At 36.3% G+C, this 27,418-nt stretch overlaps 1 pseudogene; it reads left to right on the top strand.

Moving 5' to 3' along the window:
- Nucleotides 1–284: 284 nt before the first annotated feature.
- Nucleotides 285–19,390, top strand: LOC120174053 (annotated as a pseudogene).
- The last annotated feature ends 8,028 nt before the right edge of the window (nucleotides 19,391–27,418 follow it).

Here is a 27,418-nt window from a genome sequence, read left to right as displayed (position 1 = left end):
TACTGAAACTATTTCATAGGTGGTTAACTTCAGAAACCCTAACCATTTAGTTTTTGAAAGATGAAATATGCTTCAATAGTTCCTTTTGTCTGTAGTACCTTTAAATTGCTGAATGTATGGTCTGATTCATGGTCCTTCAAAGTTGATATCTTTGGGGTTGTGGTATTTAGCTGGTCTTTATGAATTGATTGAACTGATTCTTCTTTTTCTTGGTGCTATTTTTCACTAAAGCTAATTATCTACTGAAAATTCTTTTCTTAAGCAGGAGCTCGTCCTAGATAGAGTTGAAGCATCCGAACATGCCGGAGTGTCAGTGTAAGCTTCACACACAAACATTCAAACTTATACCGATGTGCACTTTATTCTTTATCTGATCATGTTGCATATTAAATGCAACGTGATAATTAGATACAATGCCTTGAATTGGATAAAGAATCCAGGCACTTGCCCTGCTTCGTTTGCCCGGTTAGTCAAGGAAATTGCCCATTGTGTGTTGGATCGCAATGTAATAATTAGGCACATCCAGAGATGTGCTAATTGGGAGGCAGATAAGTTAGCAAAGTCAGGCATTGGTTTATTTGGTTTGTATTTTGTCTGGCTGGGCAGGTTGTTTTGTTTCTTTGAGGGATGTGTCTAACTTAGGTGTACTCTCAGCCGGGCCAGTTGTTTTCCTTTCTGGTGTCTTTAGGATTCATTAAACCTTTTTGTATCATAGGTTTCTGGTTTTGGCTACAGTTTTAAAGGCTCGATTGGATGTTTAGTCCTCGATAGGATCTTTGTAACCCTTGTATTTTTTGTGGAGTTTAATAAATTGAGGTACTCTTTTCCTCCTTCTAATGTTCGTTGAGATACTCGTGTATTTCAACGGATATGGAGGGGTTTCTTAATGAGACCTTCCTTATCAAAAAAAAAAATGTTGCATATTAAATGCTTATGCCTTGTATGCACTTTCTTTATCTTATTTATCTTTTATTCATTTTGAAAGTGCAGTTGTTTGATTTCTCTCATGGTTTGATTGCAAAACACTGCCAATTATTAACCAATCATTAGTTTCACTAGTTAATTTATGCGAATGTTTTGATAATTTTGAATTTTATTGCTTTTTTTTATCTGACATTTCTGGTCAGATCTTCAAGGCTCAGATGTACCACAAAAGCAAGACCCAATTAACACAGAAGCTGTGCCAATGGATTGTTGTGGGGATCAGGTTCATTTTATATTCAACGTAACAGAAATCTCAATTAATCTAACTTCTTTCTATCTTGAAGAAACAATTCATGTTCTATCTATTTAATGTCTGACTTGCCTTGATAAATATGTTATGCTTTCCGTTAGGAAGAAGATCTTGCTGCAAATTCTGAATTAGTTGTGTACGAACAGGATCCGAGTTCTCCTGGATTAGTCAAAGTGCCAAAATTGTCTGGTTTTAATGAGGCACTGGCTGCTGATAGTCATGCAGAACCAGAACATGACAGTTCTACAGAATTGCCCAATTCTATACCTGCAGAAAATGCTTCTAATAAATCAAATATTTTCAACGGAGATAACAATCCCAAGGATCAGTCATTGCAAAATGAACTAAACCATGATGCTGGAGTTTTTTTGCCTCCTAAGAATGACTGCCATATTGCAGACATGGAGAAAGAACAAACTAAACCACGAGGAAGGTCTCTCCCTGATGCTGTTTCTGTGGAGGACACATCTGTTGGCGGGAACATAAGGGGACTGTTATGGTTTAGGATAGAATGATAGAAGAATTTTTTAGGGATTTAAGAAAATAGAGAGAATAGGTTACAGAAAGTGTGCATTTTCATTTCATAAGATAAATCCTCAAAGATTCTGGGTACAATTATATATATACAGTACCTCCAGCTGGCAATTCAGCAATCTAAAAAACTAACCGTCTAAAATGATGACTCATCCTTCCATCCCTCTCACCTCTGACTTAGATCTAGACCTGCCCAACCCTTTAACTCATAAGCCTACTGATATATTAATTGGGTCTAAGTAATAAAGCCCGTTACCCTATTGACCCATACCCATTCCCGTGTGACCCATCTCCTGTCCTTATTTTTGCCTTTTCTTCAGATAAAACTTCAATCCCTAATCCCCCTTCGATCCCTAATTCCTTTCTCTCCTCTCCCCCTTTCTGCTGCTGATTCCCCAACTTCCTTCTTCGATTTTTCCCCAAATTAAGACCTTCAAACCCTAACTCCCCTTCCATCATGACAATACCCCCTCCATCAAACGATCCTTGTCCCCAAGGATCGAAATCGGGAAACTGGTTCTGCAACACCGAAGCATCTTCCCACATTGCATCATTTGGTCCCATGTTCGTCCACTGAATCAACAGTTGAGAAACATTCTGCTTCTGTCGTTTCACCACGCGTCGGTTCAACACGGTTGCTGGGTAAATTTTCAATTGACCATCTGAAGATGTTTCAGGAGGATTCAGCGAGATAAGTCCCTGTTTTCCGATTCTCTTCTTCAATAAGCTAACATGAAACACTGGATGTAATTTAGAATCATGTGGCAATTCCAGTTGATACGCAACCTGACCAATTTTTTTCTGTATTTTGTAGGGACCGTAATATCGAGCAGCAAGCTTTAGGTTTTTCCTTAAGGCGATTGATGTCTGCCTGTAAGGCTGAAGTTTCAGGTAAACTTCCTCTCCACCATGAAAATCCCTTTCTGTACGATGCCTATCTACAATCTGCTTCATTCTGTTACTGGCTTTAAGTAGTTGTTCACGTAGTAAAGCATTAAATTGCTCTCTATCTTGCATCATAGTTTGTACTGCATCTACTCTAGAATCCCCTGACCAACTCAGAAGAGGTGCCTTATAACCATATAAGGCTTCAAATGGGGTCATTTGGATAGCAGAGTGGTAATTAGTGTTATACCACCATTCTGCTTGGGCTAACCACTTTGACCAAGATGTAGGTTTTAAAAAACACATACATCTGAGATATTGTTCTAAACACTGGTTGAGTCTCTCAGTTTGCCCATCCGTCTCTGGATGATAAGCAGTACTGAAAAGTGTAGTTGTCCCCAATTGTTTAAGTAGCTCTTGCCAGAATAGACTAGTAAAAGACTTGTCCCGATCAGAAATAGCTACCTTAGGAGGACCATGAAGCTTATAAACCTGATCCAAATATTGCTTAGCAACTTGTACCACTGTGTAGGGATGTGACAGTGGCATAAAATGAGCATACTTAGTAAATTTGTCAACCACTACCAAATACAATTGTACTTTGTTGAAGGTGGCAACCCTTCAATAAAGTCCATTGTTATAACTTCCCATGTATTATTTGGAACTGGAATAGGTTGTAGTAAACCTGGCTTGGAAATGTGTTCAATTTTAGTTCTCTGACAAACCTCACATTGTTGTAGATATTCCTGAATCATAAGCTTCATCTTTGGCCAATAAAAATAAGCTTTAACCCTCTGATAAGTAGCTTGAATACCTGAATGACCCCCTTGTGGTGAATCATGTGAAGCCACCATAATTTTCTGCCTGAGATCTCCTTTTCTGCCCACATAAATTCTGTCTTTGAAGTATAAAACTCCTTTAATTCTCTTCCAATTCTCAATCTTGTCAGGCTGAATAAGTAAAATAGGAATCTTCTCTTGAGCTAGTAGATCCCCTTCATAACTCTGCTCAATATCCTGTCTCCAAGTAGGAATTACAACAGTAACCCCCATTTGCAAAAATTCCCCAGAATCCAGTAGCTATCTAGAAAGTGCATCTGCCACCTTATTTGTTTTGCCTTTCCTGTACTGAATTGTATAATCCAATCCAAGTAACTTAGTCAGACCTTTCTTTTGGATTATAGTAGTCAGCTTTTGTTCTAATAAGTGTTTTAGAGGTTCATGATCTGTTTTAATCACAAATGAGCCACTTTCCAAATAATGCCTCCAATGGGATACTGCCATTAGAATGGCCAAGTATTCCTTTTCATAGATAGAAAGGTCTGCATGCTTTGTCCCCAAAGCCTTACTTAAATAAGCTATAGGCCTTCCTGCTTGAGATAAAACAGCCCCAATGCCCCTGGAACTAGCATCAGTTTCCAAAAAAAATTTCTGCTCAAAATTTGGTAAAGCCAAAACTGGAGCTTCACACATAACCCTTTTTAGATTCTCAAAAGATAATTTAGCCTCTGGAGACCAATGAAATCCTTCCTTCTTCAACATATTAGTCAAGGGTTTACTCAATTCTCCATACCCTTTGATAAATTTTCTATAATACCCTATCAAACCCAAAAATCCTCTCAAAGCTTTAGATTTTAGGTAAAGGCCACTGTTGCATAGCCTTTATTTTTTCAGGGTCAGTTGCTACTCCCTTAGCTGAAATTAAATGTCCCAAATACTCTACTTGCTGTTGGCCAAAAAAGCATTTACTCTTTTTGGCATACAAACTATTCTTCAGCAGAATTTCCAACACCACTCTTAAATGATTTTTATGCTCTATCATACTGGAACTGTAAATCAGAATATCATCAAAAAACACAAGAACAAACCTCCTCAAATATGCTCCAAACAAGTCATTCATCAAAGCTTGAAAAGTAGCTGGGGCATTAGTCAGGCCAAAAGGCATAACTTTATATTCATAGTGCCCTTGATGAGTTCTAAAAGCAGTTTTATGAACATCCTCCTCTTTAATCCGAATTTGCCAATAACCAGATCTCAAATCAATCTTTGAAAAGAATTTAGCCCCATGTAATTCATCTAATAAGTCTTCTACTATAGGAATAGGAAATTTATTCTTAACTGTATAAGAGTTAAGCTGCCTATAGTCCACACAAAACCTCCAAGTTCCATCCTTTTTTCTAATAAGTAAACAAGGAGAAGCAAAAGGACTCTTACTTACTTGTATGATAGATGAGGCTAACATTTGTGCAATCTGTTTTTCAACTTCAGTCTTGTGATGATGAGCAAATCTATAGGGTCTTAGATTGACTGGCTGTGTCCTCTGTTTCAGAACAATGGCATGATCATGTCTTCTGCTAGGAGGCATCCCTTTAGGTTCCTCAAACACTTCCTGGAACTCTTCTAATAAATCTTGTAAAGGTAGAGGAATTTTACTTTCCTCCACTTCAGCATTCAACAAATAGATTTCTCCATTTACTTCAATATCCTTCTCCACTAACTTCTGTAATTTTTCACCTGAGTTGGTTTTGATGGTTGGCAATTTCTGAGTTCCTCTAATCATAACAGTCTTTCCATCCCTTTCAAAACTAATTGTCTTGGCTTTGAAATCCATCATTATAGGACTAAACTCTTCCATCCAGTCCACTCCCAGTACCATATCACTGCCCCCTAAAGACAAAACTTTGAAATCATGCTGAAATTCATAGCCTTGCATCTTCCAACTTACTTGATTACTTTTGGCAGTACTGAATAGCTTCTCCCCATTAGCTACTGTAATAACTAATGGTTGAGTCTGAACAAGTTCCACTCCTTCTTTGGCCCACCTAGGAGTCACAAAACTATGTGTGCTTCCACTATCAATTAGCACATTATGTGGTTTTCCTCTGATAAAACCCTGAATTCTCAAGGAAGTGTGCCCCACATTACCTGTAATAGCATTGATAGAAATTTCCAGTGCTTCTTTAGCTACATCATTCCTTCTCCATTTCTCCTTCTGTCAATTCCTGATCAGCAGAATCTTCTTCCTCTTCCATATGTTCAACTGTCTAACTTTGCACTGATGTCCAGGAGCAAATTTTCCCCCACATTTAAAACACAGATTATTTGCTCTTCTATATTCCAGTAAACTCTGGCTTGTATTTGAATTTGGAAGAGTTGTCTTAGGCTGCAAACTTTTAGTCCCACTGTTCTGTTGACTACCTGAAGAAGTATAAGGAAAAAGTTTTTGAGAATATTTATACTTCTTTCCTTCCATCTCATTAGCCAACTCATAAAGTTTGGCCTGCCTGTAAGCCTCAGACAGATTTCTGGGCTCCAACACCTTCACCTTATGTTTCAATTCCTCCTTCAGACCACTAATGAAACTGGAGACAAAATAATCTTCCCCTAAATGCATATGCTGTTGTAGCAAATAGGGTCTTAACTCTTCAAACTTTTCTTGATATTCTTCTACACTACCCTTCTGCATTAACTTATTAAATTCTTCAATGATATCTGAATAGTTTCTGTCACAAAATCTATGACACAAATCAGCCTCAAACTCATGCCAAGTCACTCTATGCTTCTGCATAATATAGCCATCAAACCATGTCTCAGCCTTCCCCATCAAATACATTGCAGCCACATCCAATTTTTGTTCCTCAGGGACTCCCAAAAGATTAAAGTATTTTTGGCATTTTCTCACCCATCCTCTGGGATTACCACCATCAAACATCTGTAGTTCTAATTTAGGTCGAGGTAACATAAGCCCTGAACTCCCAAATAAACCTTTACTGTCTACTTTAACCTCACTAGAACTGCCCATAATATTTTCTTCTTGCAATTTCTGATTAAAAGGTAGAAGACCAGTAGACCCCGCAGGTTGATCAGCTAATATCCCCGGTTCATTAGGTCTAAAAGTATACTTCTCATGCTCACTAAGAACCGTAACTAAACATGGTGGTTTACCTTCACCTCTGTTTTGCTTTTCAGCTGCTGGTGGATGACTCCTTGCTGACTGAGGTGAGTCTTTTTCCTCAGCTGCTTGATTGACCAGCTGTAGGATTCTCTGCAAATAACTCCTGTTCTCAGTCATTCCTTCCTCCAAGGTCTGTATCCTTCCCTCCAGCTCTGCTTTCTGCCCCACCCACCAAGATGGTAAGGTCTCTTCCTTCACTTCTGCTGCTTGTTCTGGTACCTCAATGGTTCCAGTCTTTTGCATCTTTCTTGTCTTTTCCAGCGTGAAAAATGGTTTGGATCACAGAACTCAGCTCTGATTACCAATTTGTTATGGTTTAGGATAGAATGATAGAAGAATTTTTTAGGGATTTAAGAAAATAGAGAGAATAGGTTACAGAAAGTGTGCATTTTCATTTCATAAGATAAATCCTCAAAGATTCTGGGTACAATTATATATATACAGTACCTCCAGCTGGAAATTCAGCAATCTAACAAAATAACCGTCTAAAATGATGACTCATCCTTCCATCCCTCTCACCTCTGACTTAGATCCAGACCTGCCCAACCCTTTAACTCATAAGCCTACTGATATATTAATTGGGTCTAAGTAATAAAGCCCGTTACCCTATTGACCCATACCCATTCCCGTGTGACCCATCTCCTGTCCTTATTTCTGCCTTTTCTTCAGATAAAACTTCAATCTCTAATCCCCCTTCGATCCCTAATTCCTTTCTCCTCTCCCCCTTTCTGCTGCTGATTCCCCAACTTCCTTCTTCGATTTTTCCCCAAATTAAGACCTTCAAACCCCAACTCCCCTTCCATCATGACAGGGACCTGATGGTTTGGATAGGATGAAAGATATGCACAATGGTGGTATGCACTTAATTGATAAAACTGATAGGGAATGTGCAGAATCTCGTAGCTGCTCCAACGTCACCTTTGATTTGGATGAACCTGCTCGAAGAACATGTTCAAGTAGTACCTGTGTGCCCGCATCAGATGACAATTTGGAGAATGAGCAAGCATCACATAAATATGAATCCGGGAATGATGCTGGAACTGCCAATAATTTGGAAGAGTCATCTGCCAAAGCAATTTCTTCAAATCCTTCTTGTCCATTGGAATCGCTCAGCAGGCCAACAGTTATTGATGGTGAAGCTCAAGCTCGTCGGGAACCAACTGTCTCCGAAAATCTTAAAGAGCCTGGTATTCATGAAGAGGGTATTCATGAAGAGGTCTCATCTGTTCAATTTCTTGGGAATGATAATTTCACTGCTGCCGAGCAAAATTCTGTGCATCTGTCCCAAAGGGAAGGAGAAGTTCACTCTTCTGGAGCTTCCATTGAGGCGCAAGGTTTGTTTGACAAGTCTCATACATGTTATCTTACATAAGATTGGTGATAATTTTAATATTATGTATGACAACATTTTTCTAATCCTAATGACTTCATTTTAGATTGTTTCGAATTAACTACTTTCTGTGCAGGTGAAGTCTGCCAAACTCAAATGTTAGAACCCGCCTTTTGTGGCAATCAGTTGGAAAATTCAAATAGTTGTGCCATGTTTGACTTGCCTGCACCTGAAAAGTTACTTTCTGCACCAGCAGAACCACTTGATAAACCAAGTGATTTTCTGGTTGAGTCTGCCCCAGACAAAGAATTTCTAGCAGGGAATGATGAAATTGATGCTGGAGCCAAACTCATTTCACGGAAAAAGCGAAGTATAACTGAAAGTACACTTACTGTAGAGAGTATAAATTCAGTTGAATCATTCGGAAGGCCTCGATCCCAGAGAACTGCAGAATCAATTCCTGATGACGATGACTTGTTGTCTTCTATTTTAGGTAACAGCATTTTTATCACTAAATAAACTATTATCTGCGTTCTATTGATTTACTAGAATAGCATGGATTGTTAGGCTGTTGTTCATAAGATTCTCTTTATAAATGACATTTTGATTGCTTCAGGTGGAAGAAGATCTTCAGTTTTCAAAATGAAACCAACTCCTTCATTTGAAGTTGCGTCATTGAAGCGTGCAAGAGCTTCAACAAAACGTAGCGCCACCAAGAGAAAAGTTTGTATGGATGATACTATGGTTTTACACGGCGAGTAAGTTATTAACGTGTTATTATTGCTCCTTATTCCTTTCTCTATCACACTAATTGATGTTCTGATGGTTACACTCTTCTCAAATGAATTTGAACTTTGAAAATTCAAATATATATTCTTTTTGCACAGTTATACTGTAGAATTTCTAAGCAATAAGAAAGATAGATGCCTCGTGAGAAAAGAGTAGAGAATTTGTTCTAATTGCTTACTGAAAATAAGGCAGCCTGTTTTAAATAGGCTCAAAATTACAGCAGTAGAATACAACTAGGTATCTTTTCCTAATCTTTATTTCCTAAAAAAGCTTATTTTATCTTCTTAAGAAGATAAAATCTAATCATAAAATATAAGTAAATTACAATTAGAAAATAGAATTCAGGATAAACTAAAATTCCTTATCTTGATAGATTTGCTAATCTTGGCAGTTTTCCACATATACAACATGGTTTGTTTAATTTGAGCTCACTACTCTCTTTGATTTTATAAACAAAAATTCATATTATGAATCACGTGCACTTGAATGCTTCTACCTGTCCATGCTTTCTTTTGCAACCCGTCATTCGATGTAGATTGAAGTGCTATCTTCTCTTATGCACATTTTTGTTTTCTTCTGTTGTCAACAAATTTTACAAAAGGGACTTAACATGTTTTGAAGTACCTAGTAACTTATATAGATTACAGAGAACTTTGTAGAATGACATTGTGGTTTACAATGCAATAATTTGCTTTAGATATGATCAATCTGTGTTTATTCTGATCAGCATGGCACATTGGGCAATATTATTGAATAGTATATTGTGAGAATCTTAGAACAGTTTCTATCCCCCTTTTTTAAGTACTTATAAATTTGCCTTTGCTTTTATTCTATCAAGTACAATACGTCAGCAATTGGTTGATACTGAAGACATTAGTCGCATACGCAAGAAAGCACCTTGCACTCTCCCTGAAATTTCATTGATTCAGAGACAATTCTTGGGAGATGAAATCTTTTGTGAATCTATACTTACTGGTGAGATTGAAGTGTTGAGAATTCAATATATTTGCATGCTTTGCTTTTGTTGGGTAAATGAAATAAAAGAAAATAAGTCCAACTTGTCCTTTAATTGCAATGAACCTACTTTAATAGTACGGGTGTTTTGACAAATGGAACAATGAAAGAGGGAGCATAATATTGCTGCGTGTAAACCCACCCCATATGTTGCTCCCTCTAGAACGTGAAAACTTATTGATACAACTGTACTATATCTCCGAACGCCTTGCTTAAATTTGATTTGCTTTCGCTGAAAAAAGTTGTAACTTTTAGATGCTTGTTTAACCTGGGGCATCCTTGTTGAGAACAAGACTACCCTTCTACAACATGTGTTTTACCTATTAATTTGTACACTAATTTCTATGGAGTATTTTCTAGATGTGGAGTCCAGTTTTGGCATTTACGTCATTTGTATGAATGTAAAAAGTTCTAAAATTGTATGGACTAAGATTTGACTGTGATCTGTCTTAATGGTTGTGCATCTTTCTGTTGATTTTATTGTTTGATTGAAATAATTTCTCTCATTTAATCGAGTATTTTAACATTTTGATTACAAGTTCATTAGTTGGTAACAAATGATGTACCTTTCAGGTGTGTCAAGTAACTTGGCAGGTTTGTACAATGAACCATATGATCTAAGCCGTATTAGGATTTGTGAAGGTGATAAAGAGCATGCATCAAATGAAGTATCTAAGGATTCAGGGTGCTCTGTCAGACCTAATACTGCTGACGAAGGTGGAATTGAAGGGAGCTCTTTTCCTTTAATTCATGGAAACAATGAGCAAGCACAATCTGTTGGCACTACTGTTCAAACTGATAAGCGGCAGGATGAATACGGTGATTGGAATGCTCAACAGAATAGAGATGCTGTTGATGATGTACCTCAAGTTTTGTGACCTGAACCTTTAGATGGGATCATGGAGATGGAAATTGACAGTGATAATGTTGAAGCAGCTAATGCATCAAATCACTCTGTTCTAAATGAGTTTGGGGTGTCATCCCCTACTAATCTTGGTACTGAACTTTTGTCGGAAGAAATTAAAGCCAGTACATCAGTTGATGTCGGTATAGCAGACTGTTGTACACCTATTGAAAATGGGACCAATTCACTTGCCACAATACAAGCTGACGAGTCTCCGAAGGATGCTCAAAATGCATATGAAACTGAAAATGATTTGGTTAATGTAGTAGATGAGGCTCGAGTTGTGGGTAAATTCTTGGATCATGATGATAAGGATCCAATTTGTAAGGATATTGAAGAATATAAAATGGATTCTACATATTCAGAAAAGGTTGATGCGTTTTTGACAAATGCTTCATTAGATAAGGGAGACACCTCATCCTTTCAGGAAATTGATGCAGTCAGTGATGAAATGACCTCTCTTGTGGATAATCAAGCTGTAAGTTGTTTATATCCTTGTGTAAGTTATTTAATGATTCATTGAAAATATTCCACACTTGAGCTACAGTTTATTTTCTAAATACATTTTAATGTACGTTGAACATTTAACCTTTTTCTATTCTATAAAGCATGATTGACTGTAATTCGTTAAAAATATTTCCATACTTGAGGAAATATTTTCTAAATCATTATTAATCGAATTTGAATATTCAACTTTTTTCTATTCATAAAGCATGGTTGACATTATAAGTTCTGATGCTTAGCCCATCTCTCAACTTCGTATTCACGATAACTTGTTCAATTAATGTGCTATTTTTGCATTATCATGTTGCCATGAAAAAATGCTTTTGTGGTAGCCTTTCTTATTAAGTCGTTGGGAGTCCCCTAAATGACTATTTGATCTTGTGGGTGCAGGAATTTGAGGATATTGCGGTTGGAAATGATACAGGTTAATCGTATTGCCTTGTTTTGCTTCTACAATTCAGTGTTACTGGTCTTTCTTGAATTAATATTAATACATATATATATGTGTGTGTATAAATAGTGAAAATTTCAGGCATAGTGGACTGGTTAGGGTTTGGGACATAGGTTGCTATTGCCTCCCAAAAGATTTTCCCCAGAAAAGAAATTGTTAATATTTTTTTTTTGATATGAATAATAGGCCTCATTAAAAACCTCCTTCTTGGTTACCTCTTGACAGAAGTATCTATCGGAAGGAGGAAAAGAGTGCCTTAGTTTTATAAAATAAAGAGAGTATTACATAACATTACAACAGAGACCTAACAATTAACCTATCCCTTCCTTAGCTAACTTATCTGCTTCCCAATTACAGCCCCTAGGAATCCATCGAATAATAACCGCCCTCCCCCGAACTAAGGCAACAATATCTAAGATCAGGGAACTGAAAAAATTAGGAACAGAAATAGGTGACAATATCCATTCTACTGCAGATTTGCAGTCACTTTCCATGATCAGCCTTCCTTTTTTAGCCCAAACTGATGAAACGAAAAGGTCTAGGCCTTTTTTAATAGCCTTCAGTTCAGCCAACGGCGGAGGTCCTGGACCAATACTAACAGAGAAAGACGATAAAATTATACCATTACAGTCTCTCAAAAGACCTCCAATACCTCCAGCATTTCCATCCGACCTGACAGCCCCATCGACATTAAACTTGTAAAAATCTGTCGGGGGAGGGAGCCAACAATTAATCTCACATCTTTGTGTCTTCTTAAGATCAAAATTGTCTGCAATGGAGGGGTCCCCTACCAAAACATCTACTGGAATTTTGAGATGTGGAAACTTAGCTAGAAACCATTTAGCCAACCTAAATCTTATAATGAAAAAGAGAGAGGTAATATCGAGGCTACAATTCTCAAACACAATTGAATTCCTTGTTTTCCAAATAGACCAAAGAACAACGGCTGGGATGAATTTCCAAATGGTTGAGTCTCTTTTTAAATCAGACCAAGAGCTCAACAAAACTAGAGGATCAATAGGCAAGGCTGTTGAGATACTCCAAATCCTTAGAAATCTGTTCCAAAGATCCCTAATCACTGAGCATAATAAAAAAAGATGTTGGACTGATTCTTCATTCAATTTACAAAGTGGACAAAGAACGTCTTCCACAATAACCCCCTATTCTTTAACTCCATTCTGACTGCCAATTTCTTATGAGTGACTTGCCATAGGAAGGCTTCGACTCTCGGGGGAGCTAAACCTGTCCAAACCATCCTCTTCCAAGAAAAACCCTCGTCTTGACTATTTGATAAAGCCAACCTGCAAGTTTTCATTGAGAACAGATCATCCCCTTTCCCGGACCAAGACAGAAAATCCTCCAATGAGTCAGATAACTTAAAACAGTTTATTGTTTCCAGAAGCTCGACCCATTGTTCCAACTCCCAATCACTTAAGCTCCTTCTTGTTTGAACATCCCACATCCACCCATTAGCATCAAAACTACCAAAATCAGCCACCTTGCCCCTTTTATTAGTGGATAAAGCAAAAATTCTAGGAAATTGTGTCTTCAATGGTAAGTCATTTGCCCAAACATCATACCAAAACGAAATAGACTTGCCATTCCCCAATTGAACCCTAGTATGAGATCTCAAACAAGCTCCTATGTCATCATCTTTCAAAAAATTATTCACGATTCCTTTCCAAATCCAAGAGTCTTGATTCGAAACAACATTGTTAATTGACAATGATAAGTTACTCGCATTGTTTTTGCTACATATCATCCTTTTCCAAAGTGCATCCTTCTCATTTGCAAATTTCCACACCCATTTGCCCAACATGGCCCTATTTGCGATATTCATATTCAGAACTCCCAAACCATCGGCCTCCAAAGGAGAGCAAACTGTCTGCCATCTTACCCAGTGCATACGATTTCTGTTTGAGCTATTCCCCCAAAGAAAATTGGCCATCAAAGAATTAACTTTCTGTCTGACTTTGAGTGGCATTTTAAACATGGATAAAAAGAAAATCAGTAACGAAGACAGTACCGATTTTATAAGCACCAGTCTGCCCGACATTGACAAAGAATTAGCCTTCCATCCAGCTAGTTTATTGTTAAAATTCTGTAGAACCGGTTCCCAAAGCACTTCTGAATTCCTTCTTGCACCTATAGGTAATCCAAGATAATCCATGGGGAAACAGCCCACTGAGCAGCCAATTTCATTCGCCCAAACATTTAAGATCTCATCTTCAACATTTATACCAAACAACTTACTCTTAGAAAGGTTTAGGTGCAGCCCTGTCATCAAGCTGAAGATCCTCAGCACTCTTTTGATGTTTTGAATATTAGATAGTGAATCCTGCCAGAATAGAATTAGGTCATCCGCAAACTGTAGGTGAGATAAATGGAAAGGATTAACTGATCTACCAATGTCAAACCCATGAAACAGACCCAAATCAGTAGCTTTGATCAACATTTGATGAAGTAGTTCGCCAATTAAATTGAATAAAAGAGGTGAAAGACTGCAGCCTTGTCTTAACCCTTTAAACATTGGAAACTCGTCAGTAGGAGAGCCATTCACGAGAACTGAAATTGAGGCTGAAGAAAGACAATATTCAATCCAAGAAATCCATTTTTCCCCGAAACCCATAACTTTCAATAATTTAAGAAGAGTCGGCCATTCCACTGAATCGTATGCTCTTCGAAAATCCACTTTGAAAATTACCCCCCTCCTCCCTTGCTTCCTCCAATAATCTATACCTTCATTAGCTATAAAAGCGCAGTCTAACAGTTGTCTACCCGGGATAAATGCGAACTGAAAAGGGCTTACGAGGTCATCTATGCAAGAAACCAGCCTTTTGGATAGAACTTTAGAAATAATCTTGTATAGACTGCCCACAAGGCTAATAGGTCTGTAGTCTTCTAAACTTTCAGGATTATGCTTCTTAGGTATAAGGGAGATGTATGCGTGATTAACTCCGTGATCCCATTGTCTGCCATTGTAAAAGTCACTGACAAATTTCATGATCTACTCCTTAAACAAAGGCCAATATTTCTTGAAAAACCCCATAGAAAAGCCATATGGTCCAGGAGCTTTGTCACTAGCTGAGGAAGAAATTGCAGCCCAAACTTCCTGTTCTAAGAACCTCTGCTCAAGACCCTCTCTTTGCTCCTCCGAAAGCTTTGCAAAAATCAGATTAACTTCCCCCACTTCCAGCGTAGAAATCGTATTATACGCTCTTTTGAAGTAATTCGAAACATGTGACCTTATTTGAACTATATCTGTCAATTCCGCACCCTCCACCTTCAAGAAGTTGATAGCATTAGTTCTGTTTCTTTTCAATGCACTTAAGTGGAAAAACCTCGTGTTCTTGTCACCCTCTTTTACCCACCTCACTCTAGACTTCTGACACCAAATGCTTTCCTCTATTCTGTGCAGCCTCCATAACTCACTTCTGAGAAACATTAACTGATCCCTATCTTGCTGAGAAAAGGCAGCACCTTGTGACTTCAATTCCAAATCATTAACTTTGTACTCAATATCTGAAATAGCCTCTGAGATCCCCATGTGATTATTGTTGGACCAATTTCTTATCCTCTTTTTCGTATCTTTTAGAATGTTGAAGATTCCTCTACCTCCCCTCTTCTTCTCCAAATCAGCGAAGGAAATCTCAATCAAATTGTCAAAACCTTCTTCCTTTAATAGATAGTTAAAAAATCTAAAAGGTTTGGGGCCCCAGTTCTGCCTATCTTCTTCCAGCACAATTGGATTGTGATCAGAGAGAGATTTGGGCAGCATTCTTTGAATCACCTTAGGAAACCCCTGTAGAAAATTGCTACAAACCAGAAAACAGTCCAATCTTACCCATGTAGCCTGCTCTCTATTGTTGCACCAAGTGTATGTACCTCCTGCTAATGGGAGATCAATGAGGTTTGTTTGTTGAACAAAGGATCTAAGCAAATCTACTGCATGCCAATTTTGCGACAAGCCTTCTTTTTCTGATGGATTAAGATAGGCATTCAGATCACCTCCTAAGCAAACTGGGAGGTTTACATTTGAAACGAAATTCAACAACTCCCGAAAGAACTCCTCCTTTTCTTCCTCAACAGACGGGCCATACACATTAATTAACACATTCAAACAAATTCCCCTTGAATTTCCCTGAAATTGCAATGAATCTGCTGTTTTTTCTTCATTTGTAACTTGAAACAAAGCTTCATTCCATAGACACATCAAACCTCCTGCTGACCCATCAGCGGATAAAAACTCTCACCTTGAAGCAACTTACCTCCTAATCTTCTACACAGCCCATTAGAGCTTCGATTCAGTTTCGTCTCCTGCAGAAATAAGAAAACCGGTTTATTCCTATTTACAAGTCGAGCTACTGCTCTCTTTTTTTCTTTCCTCCCTAAACCCCTTATGTTCCAAGAAATAATATTAAGATTATTCATATCAATAAATCTTAAAATCCCTCAAAAGGCAGACCCTTTCAACTCCATCTTCATAATTTCTTCTTCCAAAACATGTTGTCCCCCTTTAAATGAAATCCCCAACATATCGCACACCTCCCTGGTAGTCTCGGCTTCATTTCTAGCACTTTCTTCCAATTGAGAATACCCTGAATTAGCTGTGTCCAGATCCATGTGTTCCCTGACCAAACCCCTATTCACCCTTGCATACACCCTTTCGTGAAAGCTAACTGAGATTTCACCCTCCGAGCAATCACTTCCCGACTTGTTTGAAACAATTCTTAATTTCCTATGATTATCAATTCCTCTTGGGCGAGTGAGAAACTGGACCGAGTTTTTAAAACTAATCCCCATATTTCCCAATGTTTTGCAATTATCAACCATAGGTAGCAACGAACTGATCCCCCCTCGACTCACAACTGAAGCCCTTTGTACATCATCTATAACCCCCAACTGTTGTTTTCCTTTATTTAATTCATTGGAAATATGGTTTCTATCCCCACTACTCTGTCCAACAAACATCCTCTGAATCAGATCATCTTCCTGACCTTTAACCATCTCCTCATTCAATTGCGTACCTCCATTGCTTACCAAAAATGCATTCTCAGCCGAGCAGTTTGAATCCTCCATTTCCATATCCACGTGATTCCCACTTTGTATTAAATTATCCTCACATACAACTGGTGTCCCAATAGCTTCTACCAAATCCAAATTTACTGATAACCCATTAGCTTGTTCAGCCATACCAAGTCCCAAGGTGAGATCCTCCATGTTTAAATTCCTTTCTCTTCCATCCAAACATGCTTCTGACACAATTTGTTGACCTGGAACTCCACCTGATTCTGTCCTTTCTGAGCACATATTATCCTCGATATTATTAAAAGGTATTCTCTCTATCCCACTCCCAATGCCGCACATGCCATCCACATTCGAGACATCCCTACCCAACTCTTCTCCACTATTCTGAGGATCAGACCCCACCTGAATACCCATTTGCTCGTACTGACTATCTACCTTCGCCTCATGATTCCGGTTCGACGAGCTGTCCTTTCCGTGATCCACTGTTCCGACCCCATCCTCTGCATCATCTAAAACCGGAAAAAAATCATTGGTACCTTCCACCTTTAACTTAATACAGAACTCTCTCCCTAAAGTATTAACTATAACATGTGGTGGGATATCAAACGGGCTTTCCACCCTCAACAGCATATGCGCCACCCTGCAATCCACTCGATTACCTGTTTGTTCCTTAATCTTCACCAACTTGCCCCATTTCGAAGCTAGCATTGTAAAAAATGGATTTGACCAACAATTTAGAGGAACCCCCATCAAAGAAACTTCACAATATGGTAGTGGCATACCATTATCATCCAGAACAGGCTCCAACCTTTCAAACCAGAAGGATAAAGTCTCCCACTTTCCTTCCATCGTTGCAACTTTCTCTTCGATTGTTTGGAAAACTACTAAGCTAGAACCTTTCGCATAACCCCAACGAATCACCTTGACATTGATCCCTTCCGTTCTTAGAGCCCTCTGCACGAAATCAATTTCAAGATTGGCTTGCAAATGCCTATTAATGACGATCTCAGCCATGTCCTATCCTCTACAGGAACGAATATTTGCAAGGGCTTCTTCTCTCCCCTCTTCTCTTCATTCCTACTCGCTTTCTGAGTCTCCTTTAGTTTCACTCCCTCAACCGTATCCTTGTATGACCTGCCATCATAAAACGTGCTCATCTGCTTCCTTGTCCCTCCTCCTCAACCATGGATACTGCTCCTTTCCCACCATCATTAAATTGAGTTTTTGCACTTCTTCCATTTTGCTCCTCCGTTCCAGCCACCCTGACCCCCACCACGCTATTATGTTCCAAATTCCTCTGAAAGCTCTTTCTCTGATACTTCACGATTGACACCGAAATCTTCCTCCCGTCCAATAAAGCATTGTTCATCTTATCCATAGCATACAGCAGATCTTCTCTGCTTGCAAAATGCACGAACGCGAACGTACAATACTTATAATTAAATCTCTTATTAACTGACGGAATGAACACCTTATTCACTTTGCTCAGTCGACTAAAACGCTCCCATAATGCGCTTCTGGTTACATTCCTACTAAGATTATCCACAAAAGCAACCCAAGATACTCCTCCAGGCTCCGATCTAGCTTTGTCTGAGGAAGTACTTCCAAACGATCTCTCACGCTTTCTCTCTCTAACTTTCTCACCCATTATTCACTCTTGGAATTATTATTCAAAGGCCGAAAGGTCAAAGGATTTATGTATCACAAATGCTTTGTTGACAACTCCTGGCTTGTTGAATGTAAAAATGGAACATGAAATTGTTAATATTTATTAAAACATCAGTCTTTAATACCAACTTCCATTTATATTTTTTACCGTACCTCCCTCCTCCCAACTAGGACTATTTGATTGCTAAATATTTAATTTATCTTCCTTTTCAGAATTTCTGAATGTAGACGATGACGAGCTAGGTGAGGATAATGATAATGGCATGACATGCGGTGATGAAAGTCGTCTTCTTGAAAATAGCGGATGGTCTTCTCGTACCAGGTCTGTAGGCTCTGTAGTTGTTGATTTATCTGTTTTGTACCCTTTCTCATCAATTTCAACGTTAATCCAGCACTCCTTGTCAAAATAATTTCTTATACCCTCATAACCGGAATGAGGCTAGCTCCCACTGATATGTTTTCCGATACCTTTCTTCAAGGGCTGTTGCCAAGTATCTTCAGAATCTATTCGAGGATGAAGCTGTACATGGATGTAAGGCGCTTTCTATGAACAGTCTATTGGCCCGTAAAACAAGTAAAGAAGCATCAAGAATGTTTTTCGAAACATTGGTATGTTGACTAAAAGCACAAACTATCATCATCTACAGTGAGAACAGAATTTCTGCAACTAGAGATTAATGTAAATTTATCCCCTTTGTTTCTCGGTGTAAAAAAATCTACAGGTTCTTAAGACAAGATTACATCCATGTAGAACAGGGGAAACCCGTTGATGACATTTGTATAAAGCCTCGATTGAAGCTCTTGAAATCAGAATTCTGATCCCTTCGCATAGGAAAAATGCCTCCTTGTTCTGATGCTGAGGCAAGGTACTAATTGTTTTGTTTCAACCAAAATGTTTGGCTTTATTTTGTACTATAAATATATTGGATGTTGATTACCACACTTAATAGTGGGGAGGGATACAACATGTCGATCTCGTGTTTCATTGTAACGACTGGTTAGGAGAGGTGGATAGTAGTTCTGTGCGTCTGTATATTCATATTTTTATATGTAAAATATCTCAATTTGGCAAATGAAGGTTCTATTTTGTCTCGAGCTTCTTTTGCAGTGTTAAATAATTTTTTTTAATTAATATGGGACAAGTATAATGTAGTATATGTTTAAAACTCTCAATCATTTGATATTGAAAGCTAACACACTGATATTCTTGTGTTTGAATTTGGGACTTCAAAGAATAATAATAATTTATTTACTACTGAGATCGTTTGGTTCGTACATATTAAACAAAGTTGGCACCACCAAATGTCTCCTTCTGAACCCAAGATTCATATGTATGGATGGACCTACGTATAAATCATGCAAGCCTTTCTTATTAGGAGCGCGCGCTCTCTTTTTTTTTTCTCTAAAAATATGTATGTAATGCTTTTAACGATACATTTTTAATTATATTTTTTCTCAAAATAGATATTCAACGATTTCAACATTATAATTTTAATTGTTTACGCAGCAATGACCTCCTTTGAGAGTTAACTGGCACGTCTTGTTTATATTTTTCAAAAAAAATTATTCAATTTAAAAAAAAACATTTTTTAAGAAAAAAACTAATATCCTAATTTCCCCCTCGCATACACAAATCCCCCTCGATTGAGCAAACTGCCCCTTCGCCTGTACAAATTTCCTCCGTCATCCCCATTTTATGCTTCAATTAATTGTATTTCGATGATAAAATTAAGATTAGGGTCAGGGATTTGGGCATCAAATTTAGGGATTTAAGTTTAAAGATTTATGAATTTAGATCGAGACGATGACAAGAGAGATGATTGATGGTGGAAGTTTGACGACGGATGAGTAGACTTTGACGATGTGAAATGCGGCCAGTGATGGCCGACGACAGTTTGTAATAGAGTTAGAATGAAGGGTTTTAGGGTTTTGGATTTTTTTTGTAATTTCAAGAAAAATGGTTTTTTTATAAAATTAATAATATTCTTCATTTTTTTTAAAATAAAAATTTTAAAAAAAATATAAATGTGACATGTGTTGGATAACATTTTTTTAATGATCATTACGATATAGACACTTAAATTTGTAATAGAAAAAAGTAATATACTTTAAGTGAAATTCTTTATACACCTAACAATAATAAATTATATAGTTTGAGTATTTATTTTTCATTAAGCCCTATTATTAAGAGTGAATATATTTTTAATTATATATATATATATATAATGAATGATATTGATAGCTTTGTGTAATCATGTAATAATTTTATGTTAATGATATAAGAAATGTAATTTTTTATTAATCTAGAATGATTACAAGTGGTAGTATTGTTCTAAATATTCTCAATCATTCGACAATGATGCTCAAATATTCTACCGCCGCTAGTGCTCAAATTCAAAATCTCTAGAGATAATAATAATCCTTTTAACTACTGAGGTAGCTTGGTTTGGGCTAAGAAATGTAAAGTTGGATGCATAGTATTATTTTGTTGTTTAACAAACGCTTGTACGCAAAAATAAAACAGTAACATAGTTTTTTAAGAAATAAAAAGGATAACTAAGTTAAAATTGATTAATGAGGATGACAAAATATTCACATATTCTTTTTGTTTTTTTATCAAATAAATATCCGCCTTCTTTATACAAATTCTAATTTTATACCAGTAGTTTCTAAAATAAAAATTCTCAATCCTTTATTTTAAAAAATCATAAAAATAAAATAAAAATAAAATAAAAATAAAAGTACAAGCCATGGACCCCGTTTGTAAAGGTGATAATTTCTTCGCCACTCCCATAAATAATATTTTTTTTCATAAGTAGAATTTGTTCAAAAATAATTCTCAATCATTTAACATTAAATACTCGTATCCTTATTATTTCTTATGGTTAAACCCGAACCTTAAAATAATAATTATTTTATTACCGAGGTTTCTTGATTCGTACTCCATAAACAATACAATTATCATAAATAATGCATTTGATAGGGTATGAAAAGGTGCAAAGGTATAAGAAACTTTTAAACCCAATGAAAGATAATTTAGTAATTTTTGTTTCTAAAATCATAACCTCGTACATTTCATTGTCTTTTCCGTCCAATTTTAGATGATATAAATCTATACAACAAAAAAAAGTCCTTATTCCCACTCCTTCATATTTCCCTTAAGTGTATGGTTTATATAATGTAAAATTATCTTTAACAATAATATTATTAGAATGTAACATTATTATAGGAATGTTGTATTATATTATTTTGTTTGTTTAACAAAAATACAAAATTACAGTGTTTGATTAAAGGAATATAAGATTAATTGAATGCATATTTTACCAAACTATCTTTCTGTTATATATTTTTTTAAAAGTTAAATTTTAATATTGAATTATAAATATTTGAATGAAAATTCATACAAATATTTTAATCATTATACTATCTAACTTTTTGAAAAAATACATTTAATATATAATTAGCATATAATTTTATATTTTAAAAAAATTTCACAAGTATCATATTTATTTATATAAAATATCATATAATATAAAAATAATAATATTATGGTCTAGAGTGGACAAATATATTATTATTTTTCAATATAAGATCTATTTTTTTAATAAATTAAAATTAAATATTATTAAAATAATTACATTTTACAATAATATTATTTTTTGCCTTATAAAATTACAAATAATTATTATATTGAATATTAAAAATATAAAATAATTTTAAATATTGGTAATAATATTTTACTATTAAACTCTTTTACTAAATTAAACCCTTTTAATATTATTATTGTAATACCCTAATTTTGTCTGGGCCTTTTAAATTCCCTGGAGATGTCCGATAATTAATTTGAAGTTATTTGTGCTCGATGGGGAATGAATTCAAGTGATGAATCGTGGAAGCTTGCAGTTGGAAACTTTGGTGCTTAATTGGATTGATATCGTATACGTTTTCATTTTGGAAATCGAGATACAAATTCAAAGTCAATCCAAAATCCAAATTAAGTCTAAAGTCCACTTACAAGACCAAATTAGATTACAAATAATTACGACCTAATCCAAAGCCCAACAACAACATGAAACCCAATTACATCCGGAGCCCACAAAGCAGATCAGGCCCAGTTTCATCAACCCGACCCGGTTGCACCAGTCCGACCCGGTTGCAGCAACTGAGTTGCCCACGTGAATGCCAAGCGGTCCACGCTTGCCACCAGCTGGCTCCACAATGCCCCATGCTTCCCATGCTCCCATGTTTTGTCCCCCACGTGGAGTGCCCAGCAGCAGCTCGTGAACCACGTCCTGCCATCACTACAACCGAGCAGACGAGGCTCGGTTCCCAGCTGTAACCGAGCAGCATCCCACGTGAAGTCTGCTCCCCACGTACCCTGATCACGAGCCAACAGCATCCAGGATCCACGCCTCTCGAGCAGCGTGAGCACCCCACGGAAAGTCCCTCGAGGTCGTCACCCGTGACCTGCAACATCACGAACGGGGGAGGAGAGGAGATTTCATTAACCAGGGGGAGCAGTAACCATAGGGGGGAGAGGTTTTTTTCCATCAGTAACAACAAAGGGGGTTATGGAAGAAAGAGCAGTGTAACTGGAGAAGGATTCCCCCCGTATTCGAAAGCAATGTGAACGGGGGATCCTTCCATGATTTTTACAGATGAATGAAAGGCTAGAAATCATTTTTTTAAAGTTTGTTTTCCCGATTTCTTCATAAGTCTTTTTTTTTCGTTTTTTTACAATCATCCTAAAAAATGAAGAGCTCTAAAAACTAGGGAAATGCCATCCAAACGAAGATCAGAAAGCAACCCTCAGCAAAAATAGAAATAGTTTCGAACAGAAATTAGCAACTAGAAGACCCAAAAGTCAGAGAACCCTTACCTTTCCGGAACCGAGAGTATCATCGCCATTCATCGGAGTCAAATCATCCCCAGATAGAAGGTAACTCTTTAGTTCCTTAGCCTTTAGCTTCCGTTTTCGGGGTAAGGTTGGCCGTCGGGGGTTTGGGTATGAGTTTAACTCCTCATCAGAGTTTGTTGGCTATGGTGGTTAGTAGTGGGTTTCGTGGTTGAGGTATTTAGGTCTTGGGTGTTCTAAGAGTGAAGAGTTAAGGCTTGGGCGTTCCTTATCGGAGCCATTAGGAGGCGGAGGCGCTACGGCGAGGACGGTGGCCTTTGTCTCGTTTAAAAGAGGGAGAGTTTGAGTGAAGCGACGAAGGGGCTGTCTGGGTTAGGCTGAGATGAAATGAAATTAGGGTAAAATGCTTACCCTGATACCCCGTATATTATCACGCCAAAACGGCGTAGTTTCACGGAGGCGTGAAACGGCAGCGTCTTGAGGCTGGTAGAGGTGAACCGGGTTTTAGGAATGGGCTAACAGCAGTTTAGGTCCTTCTTTTTTCTTTTCATTCCAGTGTGGTCCTTAAGTCGAGCTTTATGGGAATTTTGGTTTTGTCTCCTAATTTTCGGATGTTGCATCTTGGTCCATAAATCATTGTTTGCATGTTTGTAATTTTGTTTCCATATTTTAACCCGTATTAATTTCAGTCCCAAATGTTGTGTCATTTAGCTTTTGTTACTTTAGACATTTAACTTCTGAATTGTTGCATGTTCGTTTTAGTCCATAAATCAACATTTTCATGTTTATAATTTTGTCTCTTTATTTTACCCGCATTTAATTTTAATCCTAAGTAGTGTTTTAGTTGAATCTTTACTGTTTTAAACATTTGACCCTCATGTTCTGCATGTTGCATTTTAGTCCTGAGTGGTAATATACTTAGTTTCTGTTTTCTTAGACTTTTGACTTTGAATGTTTTGCATGTTTCTTTTTAGTCCATGTATGTTTAGGGTTTATAATTTTAGTCCATTATGGTGATGATTTGTTTTATTTCTGGTTTCATTGTTACTATGTGTACTACTCGTATGTTCATTTCACGATTATTTTGTTTATATTTTGGATATTAAAATTCGGTTTAATGATTTGGTTTTCAGTGTAATGTGTATAGTTTGGTATGTTGTTTTTATTTTTTCGTATTTAAGTCCCATTAGTAGTTACATATTAATATGTTAAGTAATGTTAGTGCATGTTAGTTTTTCATATATATTTATTAATTAGATAATTTTTAATATCGGTGTTAACCTCGTGTGCATAACTCGATGTATTTACTAATTTGGATTAAGGGTAATATCTTTTTAATTTAAATTGTTTTAAGTGGTTGTCTTAACTGATTAGATATCCGCTTGACGATTTTAAATTAAAAGTATATCCACCAGTAACGCCTAATTAAATTTGGATTAATAACTTTAAATTTGGGAATGAAAGAAAAGAAATATTCGGCTATTTAATTATTTGAGAAAGATCGTTAGAACTCACCTAAAGATCTGGTCTCAATATTTGTAAATAATCGAATATCCTTTATCTTTCTAATGGCTTGTAATTTTTAATTTAACCTATTTTGTTGCTTTTGAATGTTGCAAATTTGCATTTTTGTTGTTTAAAGGGGATCATTAATCAAATTAAATTGAACTTGTGAAATTCGTTGCAAAGACATTAATTAATCGACTAGGTACCGATTTAGGGCGTTGTGGGGTGCTAATCCTTCCCACACGTAACCGACTCCCGAACTCGGATTTTGGTAACGTAGACCGTAAATTTGTCGTTTTAATTAAAATTAATTTTTATTAAAATGACAACGTTTTTGGGTGCCCATCACACCCTAATCAAAGATTGGTGGCGACTCCTCGAACCATATGTTTTTATCGTAAAAGGAGTTCCAAATTTTTCGAAACGAGAGGTTTTCTAAAATTGCATTGTTTTTAATTAAAATTCAATCGTAAAGAGAACAATTAAAAATGACGCGGTTTTCCAAATCTCCCCCCTTCCGGTAAAAAATCGTTTCGACAATTATTATGTTTATAATTTTGAGTAAAGTGCAAGAAAATAAGATTTGAGAAGGATCACTATAAAAATAATTTATTAATCTATGGATATTCTTGTTAAAGTGGTGAGAGTTGTCTAATACCTAAATATTGGAAGTAATGATATTACCACCATTTAACAAAAAATGCTACTATAGGGAAAAGATTATTACTGGTAATAATATTATCGTGAACCAATGAAAATACAATTCCTAAAAAAATTATTACCCTTAATAATTGTCTTTTTTTACGAACCACACAACCTTATATCAAACCTTTCATAAAATCTTCTGTTAATTCTTTTCATCCCTACTCATGTTCTTTCCATTTTTCTGCTCTACCAAAAAAAACGAAAATGTGATATGTATACATACACTTAACAAATTCATAAATTGAATTCACATATTTATTTTTAAATACATATGATTTTTATTAGTATGGATTTACAATGTAATATTTATCTATAATTTTTTAGTCACATTGTGCAACTGTTTGAACATGTTTCTAATGAGAACAACATTTCTCTTACCATTGAAATTATTGAATGAATTCTTTAAATATAAATAAAGATCGTTATGATATATTATACGTTACGGTCAATACAATACAATTATAAATAACGGAACCGGTTATTGCTCCTTCAGATCAACTGCAATATGAGATACTTGTACGTAGTAGGTTTGGTAGCTGTGTGTAGAGCCGGGTATATAGGCTAAGGCCCGTGGGTTACCCGTATAACCGTGGCCCATGCGGGCTTCGGGCCTCAAAATAAAATTCTTTTTAAATTGCGGGCTTATTAGCCCGGACCGTTAAACCGGGTTTAATGGGTATACCCGCGGCTCCGTTAGGTAGCTCGCTTAATTTAATTGTTTTTTTTCAAGTAGTATGCCTAAAGGAAGTCACTAGCACTTGTGATTTAAGTCTATATTTTGTCTCTTTTTACTTTCATTACTTATTTCAGATTTTCAATTATTTGCTGGTTGTTTATTTTTAATCTAATTTCTAATTTTGTGTAAATGATGTAGGAGTTCCTAAAATTTGAGAATGATTTTTTGTCACAAGAGAAACTTTTCAATTGGATACTATTTAAATGAACAAAGGCTTTCTTTAACTTACTATCCAAGTCTTGATCTTTTGCATTATGGAAAGATAATCAACTTAGATTTCCAGATCTTGCATTGATGGCATGACATTTTGAGCATTCAAATTACAATTGTTGCACCAGAATCGACATTTAGCATTGGCTCTCATGTTCTCAATAAATATCAAGTTGTCTCCTTCCGGAAAATGTCCAATCTTTGATATGTACTAAAAATTGGTTTTAGGATTTGAGGTTGAAGGTAAATATTACAATTCTTAATATTTAGTAAAATGTTTCTCTATAAAATTTACTTTTGATTTCAAAATTTAAACTATATAATATTATGATTTTTTCTTATATTGTAGATGAATTGGACAAGTCTCCGGTGATTGGAAAATGGAAGGTTCAACTACATTCAAGGATTCAAAAACATTGAATATTATTGATGTTGATTTTATTTAGACTTATTAAGACTTATTAGTGTTATGATGTTATTTTAAACTTATTGAGACTTAATGGTGTTATGGTGTTATTTATTTTAGATTTATTGAGACTTAATAGTGTTATGGTGTTATTTATTTACTTATTTATCTTGAGACTTATTGAGAATAATAGTGTAATGGACTTTTGGTGTTATGGTGTTATTGTGGATATTTTTTGCTGCTAACTTCCTTTTCAAATTAATAGTGTAATCGACTTTTGTGTTATGGTTGGATCCTTGAGAAGAATAAGGAGCCCACTCCTCATGTGAATATATTACTCGTGTGGCCAGGTGCAACTAATGAAAGTTAATATATTATTACGTTTGTTGCTGAAAATACAATCATTTAATGTGGACCGTGTTTGCTGTTGAAAATACAACCATTTAATGTGGACAGTGTTATATAACTTATATTAAGACTTCTCTGATTTTTGCTGCTACCTTCATTTTCAAGTTGCTGGATCATTTTTTAAAGGTGTAGCAAGTTAGAACATTATTTTTTATTGCATTTAAAACATTTAAAATTGTTGTTATTTAACGGGTCGCGGGTAAGCCCGTTAGCCCGCTAGTTAAATGGTACGGACCGCGGGCCTTAAAATTCAAGACCGTTTTTTATTGCGATCTTTTTAAACTGTTCCGTTTAAGC

The sequence above is a fragment of the Hibiscus syriacus genome, unplaced genomic scaffold (genome assembly GCF_006381635.1).
Source record: "Hibiscus syriacus cultivar Baekdansim isolate YM2019G1 unplaced genomic scaffold, ASM638163v2 tig00112000_pilon, whole genome shotgun sequence".
Classification (NCBI taxonomy): Eukaryota; Viridiplantae; Streptophyta; class Magnoliopsida; order Malvales; family Malvaceae; genus Hibiscus; species Hibiscus syriacus.
Note: the sequence above shows the minus strand (reverse complement) of the source record. Positions and strands in the feature narration are given on the sequence as shown.